The sequence below is a fragment of the Kogia breviceps genome, chromosome 2 (genome assembly GCF_026419965.1).
Source record: "Kogia breviceps isolate mKogBre1 chromosome 2, mKogBre1 haplotype 1, whole genome shotgun sequence".
NCBI classification, from domain to species: domain Eukaryota; kingdom Metazoa; phylum Chordata; class Mammalia; order Artiodactyla; family Physeteridae; genus Kogia; species Kogia breviceps.
The window spans coordinates 61,606,594-61,616,391 of NC_081311.1; the positions used below are offsets into that span (position 1 = coordinate 61,606,594).

At 48.9% G+C, this 9,798-nt stretch overlaps 1 non-coding gene across 1 annotated transcript; it reads left to right on the forward strand.

Annotated features, from left to right (window-relative positions):
- Positions 1 to 271: 271 nt before the first annotated feature.
- On the forward strand, positions 272 to 344 carry TRNAR-CCU (transfer RNA arginine (anticodon CCU)). Its single transcript has one exon. It is a non-coding gene; the product is annotated as a tRNA-Arg (tRNA).
- Positions 345 to 9,798: the final 9,454 nt, after the last annotated feature.

Consider the following 9,798-nt stretch of genomic DNA (forward strand, 5'->3'; position numbering starts at 1 on the left):
GCTGCATCTGTGTTTCCATTTGAGCAATGTCAGAAGGGCCCTTACCCCAAAACATCTTCCCCACTGGCCCATGGAGGTTTCTGAAGTTGCACTAGTAGTCTGATATTCAGGAGACCTTATAAAACTATGATTTGGGTGTACTTAAAAATGGTTGAAATGATAAATTTTATGTTATGTGTATTGTACCATGAAAAAAATTTTGGAAGGATGTGCTCTAAACTGTCAACAGCACTATTTTCTAGATGATAGAAATTTGGGTAATTTGGGGACTTCCCTGGTGGTCCAGTGGGTAAGACTCTGCACTCCTGATGCAGGGAGCCTGGGTTCGATCCCTGGTCAGGGAACTAGATTCCACATGCATGCTGCAACTAAGAAGCCTGCATGCCACAACTAAGACCTGGCACAACCTAAATAAATAAATATTTTTAAAAAATGAACCTATGTCATTTTTTTAAAAAAAGAAATTTGGGTAATTTTACATTCATTTTTATACTTTTCTATGTTATTTGATATTTTTCAACAACTGGGCATATACTATTTGTCTAATTAGAAAGGAAGATAGGGATTCCCTGGTGGCTCAGTGGTTAAGAATCTGCCTGCCAATGCAGGGGACACGGGTTCTATCCCTGGTCTGGGAGGATCCCACATGCCGCAGAGCAACTAAGCCCGTGTGCCACAACTACTGAGCCTGCGCTCTAGAGCCCACGAGCCACAACTACTGATCCCGCTTGCCACAACTTCTGAACCCCGTGTGCCTAGAACCCATGCTCCGCAACAAGAGAAGCCACTGCATGGGAAGCCCGTGCAGCACAATGAAGAGTAGCCCCCACTTGCTGCAACTAGAGAAAAGCCTGTGTGCAGCAACGAAGACCCAACGCAGCCAAAAATAAAATAAATAAATAAAAATAAATTAATTAATTTTTTAAAAATCTGGTCTTAAAAATAAAAAAGATCCCACATGCTGCAGAGCAACTAAGCCTGTGTGCCACAATTACTAAGCCTGTGCTCTAGAGCCTGCGAGCCACAGCTACTGAGCTCACGTGCCACAACTACTGAAGGCCGCGTGCCTAGAGCCCGTGCTCCACAACAAGAGAAGCCACCGCAATGAGAAGCCCGTGCGCCACAACTAGAGAAAAGCCTGTGTGCAGCAACAGACCCAGTGCAGCCAAAAATAAAATAAATAATTTTTTTTTTAAAAAGAAAGGAAGATAATACCCTCTTTGTTTTTGTTTTTTTTGCAGTTCGCAGGCCTCTCACTGTTGTGGCCTCTCCCATTGCAGAGCACAGGCTCTGGGCGCGCAGGCTCAGCGGCCATGGCTCACGGGCCCAGCCGCTCCGCGGCACGTGGGATCCTCCCGGACCGGGGCACAAACCCGCGTCCCCTGCACCGGCAGGCGGACTCTCAACCACTGCGCCACCAGGGAAGCCCTACCCTCTTTGTTTTGAGAAATAAATACTATGACTTTCAAAAAAAAAAAAAAATACAATTCATCCCCTGGAGAGGCAACACCTTAAGTTAGTATGTGTCTAACTTTTCAGATCAGGGAGTTTTGAAAAGGATCCCCTAGAGAGGATTGAAGAAATGCAGGTTCCCTGGCTCAGATGGCCAAGCAGCCCCAGTGGTTCTGAGAACAGCCAGGCCTTCAACTCCCAGCCTTGGAGATGTGTCCTGGGAGCTGCCAGAGCAGTGGGAAGGGAAGGGGGGCGAGCTAATGCCCTGCCACCCTGACCTGCTGTTGCTGACACTCCCTCACGAGGCAGGGCCAAGACAAGGTGCTCCCAGTCCCTTTAAGCGGGAGCCTCCACATGCCTTTCCTTGTTTTAATAGATGCTTTGGGGAAACATGCACCCAATCTCTGGGCCTGGATGAGGCCTGGAGAGGTCATTCAGTCCATCCTCCTGCCTCTAGGCAGCACTGGCATGATCCCAGCTGGGCAAGCCTTGTTTTGAGGAGTTGGGAAGCTGGGCATTCCAGACCCTTTCTTGGTCAGTCATTCTCGTGTCTAAACATTTCTAGCCAGGAAGTCCTTCATCATGTCTAATCCAAACTCTCTACTCCATGAGTTGCCATCCTGTGGCTCTTGTGGGTCTGGTTGGAGACAGAAAAATGCCTCTTGCTTCCCTGCCTTCTCCAGGTCAGGAGCCATTAGACCCCCGAATCAGGACCAAAATCCTAACTGGCTGTGTGACGTTAAGCAAGTCACTACTACTGTTTGAGCTTCAGTTTCCTCACCTGTAAAATGGGGCCAATGATGTCAAAAGTGCAGGAACTGAGAGACTGAATGAGACTGCAAATGCAAATGCATGGAAGAGGCATACAGCTTGCTGCTAACATGAGGCTATAATTATTATTTATAATAATAACCACCCATCCTGGCTGAACCATTGTACAAAATCGTTTCCACTGTGGTGGTACACAGGGTAATTTTAGGTGATACAAGAACAAGTATTTTAAATTAAAATTTAATGTGTGTTAGAAAAAAATGAAACTGGCACATCAAATCCAGGATTTCACAAATATTATTGCTTAGAACAAGGGCAAGTTAAAACAACAACAATCACAATAACGACAACTGAACATTGTTTTAAAGAAAAACTATTAAGTAAATAATACTCTGGGTAGCACAATGTTAGGGCAGAAATCATAAAGGTGGTTTGAGAAATGCTGGCTGGGTGGAAACAGCAAAGGGGGGAAAGGAGGCTGGTTCTTGAGAGTGGGCAAGAGTAGCTGAGTCTGGGGAGGGCTGAGAAGGGGTGTCCCAGAGGACAGGAGGAGACACTTGTTGAGCGGATGTTGAGCATCCTGCCCACAGATGCAGCCCTTTCTGGGTTCTGGAACAGTCTGTCTCCCCCAGAGCTGGGCTGTTACCAACTCCAGCAAGGCTGGTGGGCAGGCAGGGTTAGGATTTCCTGCCCATATTCATGGTCCCCAAGGCTCAGTGCCCCGTCTGCATCCAGCTCTCCCCTCCAGGGGGAAATGGACAACTCAAACCCCACCCTTGAATCCCTCCTGCAACATCGCCCATCCATGGTTTGCGAGCCTGCGGTGTGGAACTCAGCCAGTGACTGGGAAACCACGACTTCCTGAACAGATCCCCCTCTTCCACACGCAACGTGGGGTTCGGCAAAGAGGCCCTGGCAAAAAAGGTCCTCTGAAACCCACCGTGTGTCAGGTCCCTCTCTGGGCACCAGGGACACAGAGTGAAAGAAGCCCCTGCCTTCCAGGAGCTCATAGCCAAGCCAGGGAGACCCGCCTCTCACAGCCATTTCAGCTGTGATGGAGCTGGGTCTAAGACTCGGAGGTTTTGGAGGAAACAGTCCCCTCTGCCTGGGGTTCCTCAGCCTCCCAGCACCAGACATTTTATTGGAAGAGGACACCACCTCCCTTTGCTCCGGGGAAGAGGCTCCAGGCCCCTCATTTATCTTCCATCTCCCAAGCCCAGGACTGAGCATTGTAATGCTCCCTCTTGAGCTGGGGTTTTTCAAGCCCCGGGGGTGTGTATATGGATAGGTTCTCTGGAGCTTGAGAGCTCTCTATGAGTCAATAAAATGTTTGTGTTTTCATTTTGGAATAATATTAAAATAATCAATATAAACATATTCTATATCATCTGGATGCCTGGCTTACAGCCGATTATGTGAGCACAAAATTTTGGTATCTACCTTTGCACTGAGGTTTATGGAAAGCAGTCTTTTTTCTTTTTAAGGTAGAAGCTACATGCAGAAAAATATACAAAGCTGAAGTATAGAGCTGGATGAATTTTCACAAAGAGAACACATCTGTGAAACCAACACTCAGATCAAGAAACACAATATTATTACTGTCCCCTGGACACCCTCCTTAAGACCTTCCACATTCCCCAGAGGTAACCACTATCCTGACTTCTTTGAACTTGATATAAGTGGGTCATATAGAATGACTCTTTGGTCCCTGGCCTCTTTCTCTCAACCTGATACCCATGAATTTCATCCACGTTGTTGGCGTATAGCCGTAGTTGACAGTGGTTAGCTTCTAATCCAGCATTTCTCAAAGTGGGATTTTCAGAAGTGGTTCTGGAGGGTCTATGACTCTACCATTTGGAGAAAAGCAAATGTGGGTACCTGCTGGTTCAGAAGGGTATTGAAACAGACAACTGCAGGGCACACAGTCCTGTCCTGGGCATTCACTCCACAGCCTAGGTCCTGTCGCAGTACTCTTGACTTGCGGTTTCCCCATGCATCAGGCTCGCCCAGGCCTCTAGGTCTTTGAAGATGTTCCTTCTGCCTGGGACTCCCTTCCCTTGCTCATCTGCCTGGCAAAGGCCTACATGTCTTGTGACCTCTGAAAGGCTGCCTCCTCTGTGAGGTCTCCCCTGGCTTTGTTGGGCAGGCTCGGGCACCCCTTCTCTTGTGAGGCCTCTGTGTTCTGTCCAGGTTGTCCCTGCAGCATTTATTCACATTGTGTGGTCCTTGCAGGTCTGTCTCCCTGTTAGACTGGGGGCTTCTTCTTCTTTTACGTTTTAATTGAAGTATAGTTGATTTACAATGTTGTGTTAGTTTCTGATATACAACAAAGTGATTCAGTTATTCATACATATACATATTCTTTTCCACTATGGTTTATTACAGGATATTAAATACAGTTCCCTGTGCTATACAGTAGGATCTTGTTGTTTATTTTATATATGGTAGTTTGTATCTGCTATTCCCAAACTCCTAATTTATCCCTCCCCAGCCTTTCCCCTTTGGTAACCATAAGCTTGTTAGTTCTATGTCTGTGAGTCTGTTTTTGTTTTGTAAATAAGTTCACTTGTATCATTTTTTTAGATTCCACATATAAATGATATCATATGACATTTGTCTTTCTCTTTCTGATTTACTTCACTTAGTATGATAATCTCTAGGTCCATCCATGTTGCTGCAAATGGCATTATTTCATTCTTTTTAATGGCTGAGCAGTATCCCATTGTGTCTGTATACCACATCTTTAACCATTCATCTGTCAATGGACATTTAGGTTGCTTCCTGTCTTGGCTATTGTAAATGGTGCTACAGTGAACATTAGGGTGCATGTGTCTTTTCAAATTAGAGTTTTCTCCGGATATATGTCCAGGAGTGGGACTGCTGGATCATATGGTAACTCTATTTTTAGGGTTTTTAAAAACATTTACTTATTTTATTTATTTATTTTTGGCTGCATTGGGTTCGTTGATGCGTGCAGGCTTTCTCTAGTTGTGACTAGTGGGGCTACTCTTCGTTGCGGTGCGCGGGCTTGTTCATTGCAGGGGCTTCTCTTGTTGCAGAGCACGGGCTCTAGCCACGCGGGCCTCAGTAGTTGTGGCTCACGGGCTCTAGAGCACAGGCTCAGTAGTTGTGGCGCACGGGCATAGTTGCTCCGCAGCATGTGGGATCTTCCCGGGCCAGGGCTCGAACCCGTGTCCCCTGCATTGGCAGGAGGATTCTTAACCACTGCACCACCAGGGAAGCCCTATTTTTAGTTTTTTAAGGAACCTCCACACTATTTTCCATGGTGGCTTCACCAATTTACATCCTAGACTGTGGGCTTCTTGAGAAAGGGAGTGTGGAGTGATGCTGGATTCACTCTCAGAGTGACCAAGGAGGCACTTACTGCACCCCCCACCCCCAGAGCCATCAGAGGCAGGGGCGGGGTTCTCTGTGCTGTTTCACCTGACTTGTTAAATTCTCGGTTCAGGTGGCCCCAGCATCCCTGTATCATCAGCAAGGGTGGACAGCATCAGAACTATGGCATGGGGCTTCCTTGGACAAGCTACCATGCCAGGGAATTAAAGGCCTGGAGAGCCCTGCTTGGACCCAACGCCAGGCCCTAGGGCCCAAGGGTGAGATACTTTACCAGGCAGGCATCAGTTTTCTCATCTGTAAAATGGGGACAATGAACCTGGTCACCTTTCTCTTTCCTGGGTAGAGTACGAGGTTAATGAATGCCCAAGGCTGGACTTGACTGTACTGAAGATGGAGTGCAAGCTGCCCAGAGGCAAGGTAATGGCCTCGGTGACCCTTGGTTCTCTATTCCTGCATGAAGGTCTGTGAGACCCACAGTTCAGCTGTGGCTGCTCATCTTGGTCCCCCACCCTGTCCTGGGTGAGTCTCGGCTTAGAAGCCTTAAACTGCGTGCTAAGCACCTTCTCCACTCATTTCTACCTAAATTTGCCCAGCCCTGTGCCCTGCCCCTGCAGTGCTATGGCCACTCCAATACAGTATATTGGGTTTCCTTGTCCCTTCTAACAGAACCCTACTCATAGAGCTCCTTCTCCAGGAAGCCTTCTCTTATCAGTGTTGTTCACGTGGGGCTCATCTACACTGTTAGCATTTGTGAAGGGTTTGGGCCCTAACTGTCCCTCTACTTTGACACTTCCCCCCCATCCTAAGGTAGAACTAGGGCCGCAGACTGTGACCTGGCTGGTCCCTGGAAGAGTGGGCTCTGCCGGATGGGGGTAGCAAGATACAGTTGCCGTGACAGCTAAAAGCACCCCCAGTGAGCCTTTTCATTGGCCACTGAGGTTGAGATCCCGCCTCTGCCATCGGAAGGCACCAACCCGAGGCAGACTGGGTGAGACCCCACTGGGGCATTAGAGGAGGTGACAGGTTTCGCTTCCCATCCGGCAGGAAGACCCACGGGCACATGGTCCCACTTCTCATGGACGTGCTGGCTACAGTGGAGCTGTGTCCAGGAGACGGTCGTGGGTGGAGGTGGGGAGCATCTCGCTGGCCTTTTCCTCTGGCGGGGCTGGCTAGACTTGGAGCTGGGTGAATGGACCGGGGAGGAAACAGTTTTTCTTACCAGCAGTTCAGGCCCGGGAGGTCTGGCTCCTTGGGGGTGTGGCTGGGAGGTCCCCAAGGGCTGCCAGGTGGACGCGGAGAGTGAGGGGAGGCTGAGGAGGAAAAGTATTAGGGAAGTGGGTGGGGAGGATCTCACTAGTAAAAGAGGCAGAAGTTACTGGAGGTAAAGGTCTGGGCTTAGAGTCACAAAAGACCCGGGTTCGAGTCCTCTCTGTCCTCGCCAGCACACAGGTGCCTCCCTCTCTCTGTTTCGGGGGAGGGTTCGAACACTCATGACTTTGTGCCGGTCCTTGTACTGAACACCCTGGGACTTTTCCCTCCGTTATGCCCTCAAAACGACCCTGAAATAGGTGGGTGCCATTTTACAGGTGAGGAAACTGAGGCTCAAGGAGGCTACGTGGGAAAAGGCCAAGGTGACGTGAGAATGATCAGGCCGGTTGGCGGTTATCTGGAGGGAAGTAGGAGGTGCTGTTCCCACCCCCACCCCCAGGCATCCTAGCCTGTCCGGAAGGAAGGGTAGTGCCAAGCCTTGAGGCTTGCGTGGTTTCCTCTAGCAAAACTGCCTCAGACTCTCTCTGGGGGGTAAACCGTCTGGAGCTTTCTCCAGAAAGTTCCCTGTGCAGGAGACGGCGGGTTAAAGATAGAGCCGCCCTCAGGGAGGAAGGGAGAGGGTGTTTATAATGCCTTTTTGACCTTTCAAAACCGCCTAGAATTGCTAATGGAAGCCCTCATTTAACATCTAAGGATCCACTTAATTTAGCCTAGTTGGGATTGAGACCTGCCCCACCATGGGACCACACTGAGCCAGTAGAGTGAGTGCTGGGTTTAGCATTGGATTGGACATAATCTCTGAGCCTCACATCCTTCACCTGTAAAATGGGCTTGATTAGCTCGTGAGGACTAGGAAAATTAATCATGACACCCACTAGAGTCTTTCTTGGTGGCACCTGTGATCTGCATGGACAAGGCAGTCCTCCCTGCAGAGTGCCCCCCACACCACCACCACCCCCAGAGATTCCTGGGACCCCTCAGAGTTACAGGAAGAGGCTTTTTCCCAGATGCCCTTGCAGTTCACCTCCTGGGGCCAGATTCATTAACAAACACTTACAGAGCACCTAAAAGTTGATGTTTTTTGAATGTCTAACATATGTCAGGCTCTATGTGAAGTGTTGGACCCTGACCAATTCTTTTAATCATCCTAGAACAACCCTTCCTTTCTCCTGAAAAATGCTATTATCATCATCCCCTTTTTGTAGATGAGGAAACTGAAATTTATAATGAGGTTAAGAAAGTTCACCATGGAAATTTCAGACTCTTTCTGATGCAAATGACAGAAAGCCTGACGCAAACTGGTTTATGCCAAGAAGAGAATTTACTGGCTCAGGGAAACTGAAGGAGGCTCAAAAACATCATAAAGACTGAATCCTTCCACTCTGCCATGAGTGGTCCTCTGCAGCTCCAGGTTCATAACATCCCAAATTCCAGGTCAGTAGAAAAGTGTCTCTTCTTAGTAATTGCGACACAGGTCCCAGGACTTACTCTAATTAGACAGTTGGTGGTCACACGACCACACAGATAAAAGGCCCTGCCCAGGAAGATTTAGTGCTGATTGGTGGGTCTGGTCACAGGCCCCATGGCTGCAGCCTCACCTGTTCCAATGAGCTGAAAAGGAAGACAGGAGGAATGTTTCTCCAAAGAAGGACCGGAAGAGATGGGAGATGGATGCCAGCTTCTAACTCTACCTGCGTCCTCCACGCTGAGGTCAAAATGTCACACAGTTGAAAAAAGGTAGAGCCTGGATTGAGCCCTGGCTGTCTGACTCCAGAGCGCCTGGCCCTTCTACTACAGGTGCCAGCCTCGTACTAAGGTCCTAGTAGAGAAAACATAGATGTGGAAGATGAGGCTCCCCACGCCTTCCTCACTGGTCCCAGGTCAGTCCTCATCACATCTGGTGCCCATCCCCACCTCTGGCCCTGGCTCCTGTTCCCTAGAGGGTTCCTGGAGCCTTTCTGATAGCTGGGCCTGGGCTGTTGCCCACCATGCTGCCAAAGGCACTCCATATTTAGCTGGAGTTATGCACTGTCCTGGGGTCTAGTTGCTGCCTGTTTCTCCAAGCAGCGGGGAGGTTCCTTGGGGACTGAGACTGTGTTCTCCCTTCCCCTGTTTGTGGTCCTCCTCTGGGACCTGGCAGGATTTGTGGGGCACGCAGCAACTGTGATTGTGAGAGACCCTAGGAAGACCCTTGTCTACCCCCTATATTCCTCCTTTACTTTTTTTTTAATGTATTTATTTTATTTATTCATTTTTGGCTGCGTTGGGTCTTTGTTGCTGCGCGCAGGCTTTCTCTAGTTGCAGTGAGTGGGGGCTACTCCTCGTTGGGGTATGTGGGCTTCTCACTGCAGTGGCTTATCTTGTTGCAGAGCACAGGCTCTAGGCACCCAGGCTTCAGGAGTTGTGGCTCGGGGGCTCTGGAGCGCAGGCTCAGTAGTTGTGGCACACGGGCTTAGTTGCTCCGCGGCATGTGGAATCTTCCCAGACCAGGGCTCGAACCCATGTCCCCTGCGTTGGCAGGCGGATTCCAAACCACTGCGCCACCAGGGAAGCCCCCTCCTTTACTTTTAAAAATTCTATCATTAGATGGGATTTCACTCCTTTAATTCCTGTTAAGATTCAAATTCCTTTGAGAGAGGGGGCATATTCTTGTTACTCATTCACACTTGAGTGAGAAATAATTCACAGAATCCCTCCTGAGAGCAGGCTTTGTTATCATGGCCACCATTTATTGAGTGCCTGCCATGCATTCTCCACTGATCCAAGAGCTTCTCATACATTATCTCATTTAAATCTCACAACTCTGAAGTGAGTACTGTAGTTTTCCTTGTTTTACAGATAATGAAACTGAGGCCCAGAGCGGTTAAGATCTTGCCCAAGGTTTGCAATCAGTGGAGCAGGAATTTGAATGTAGGAAGTCTGGTTCCAGAGCCCACACTGCCTATCACT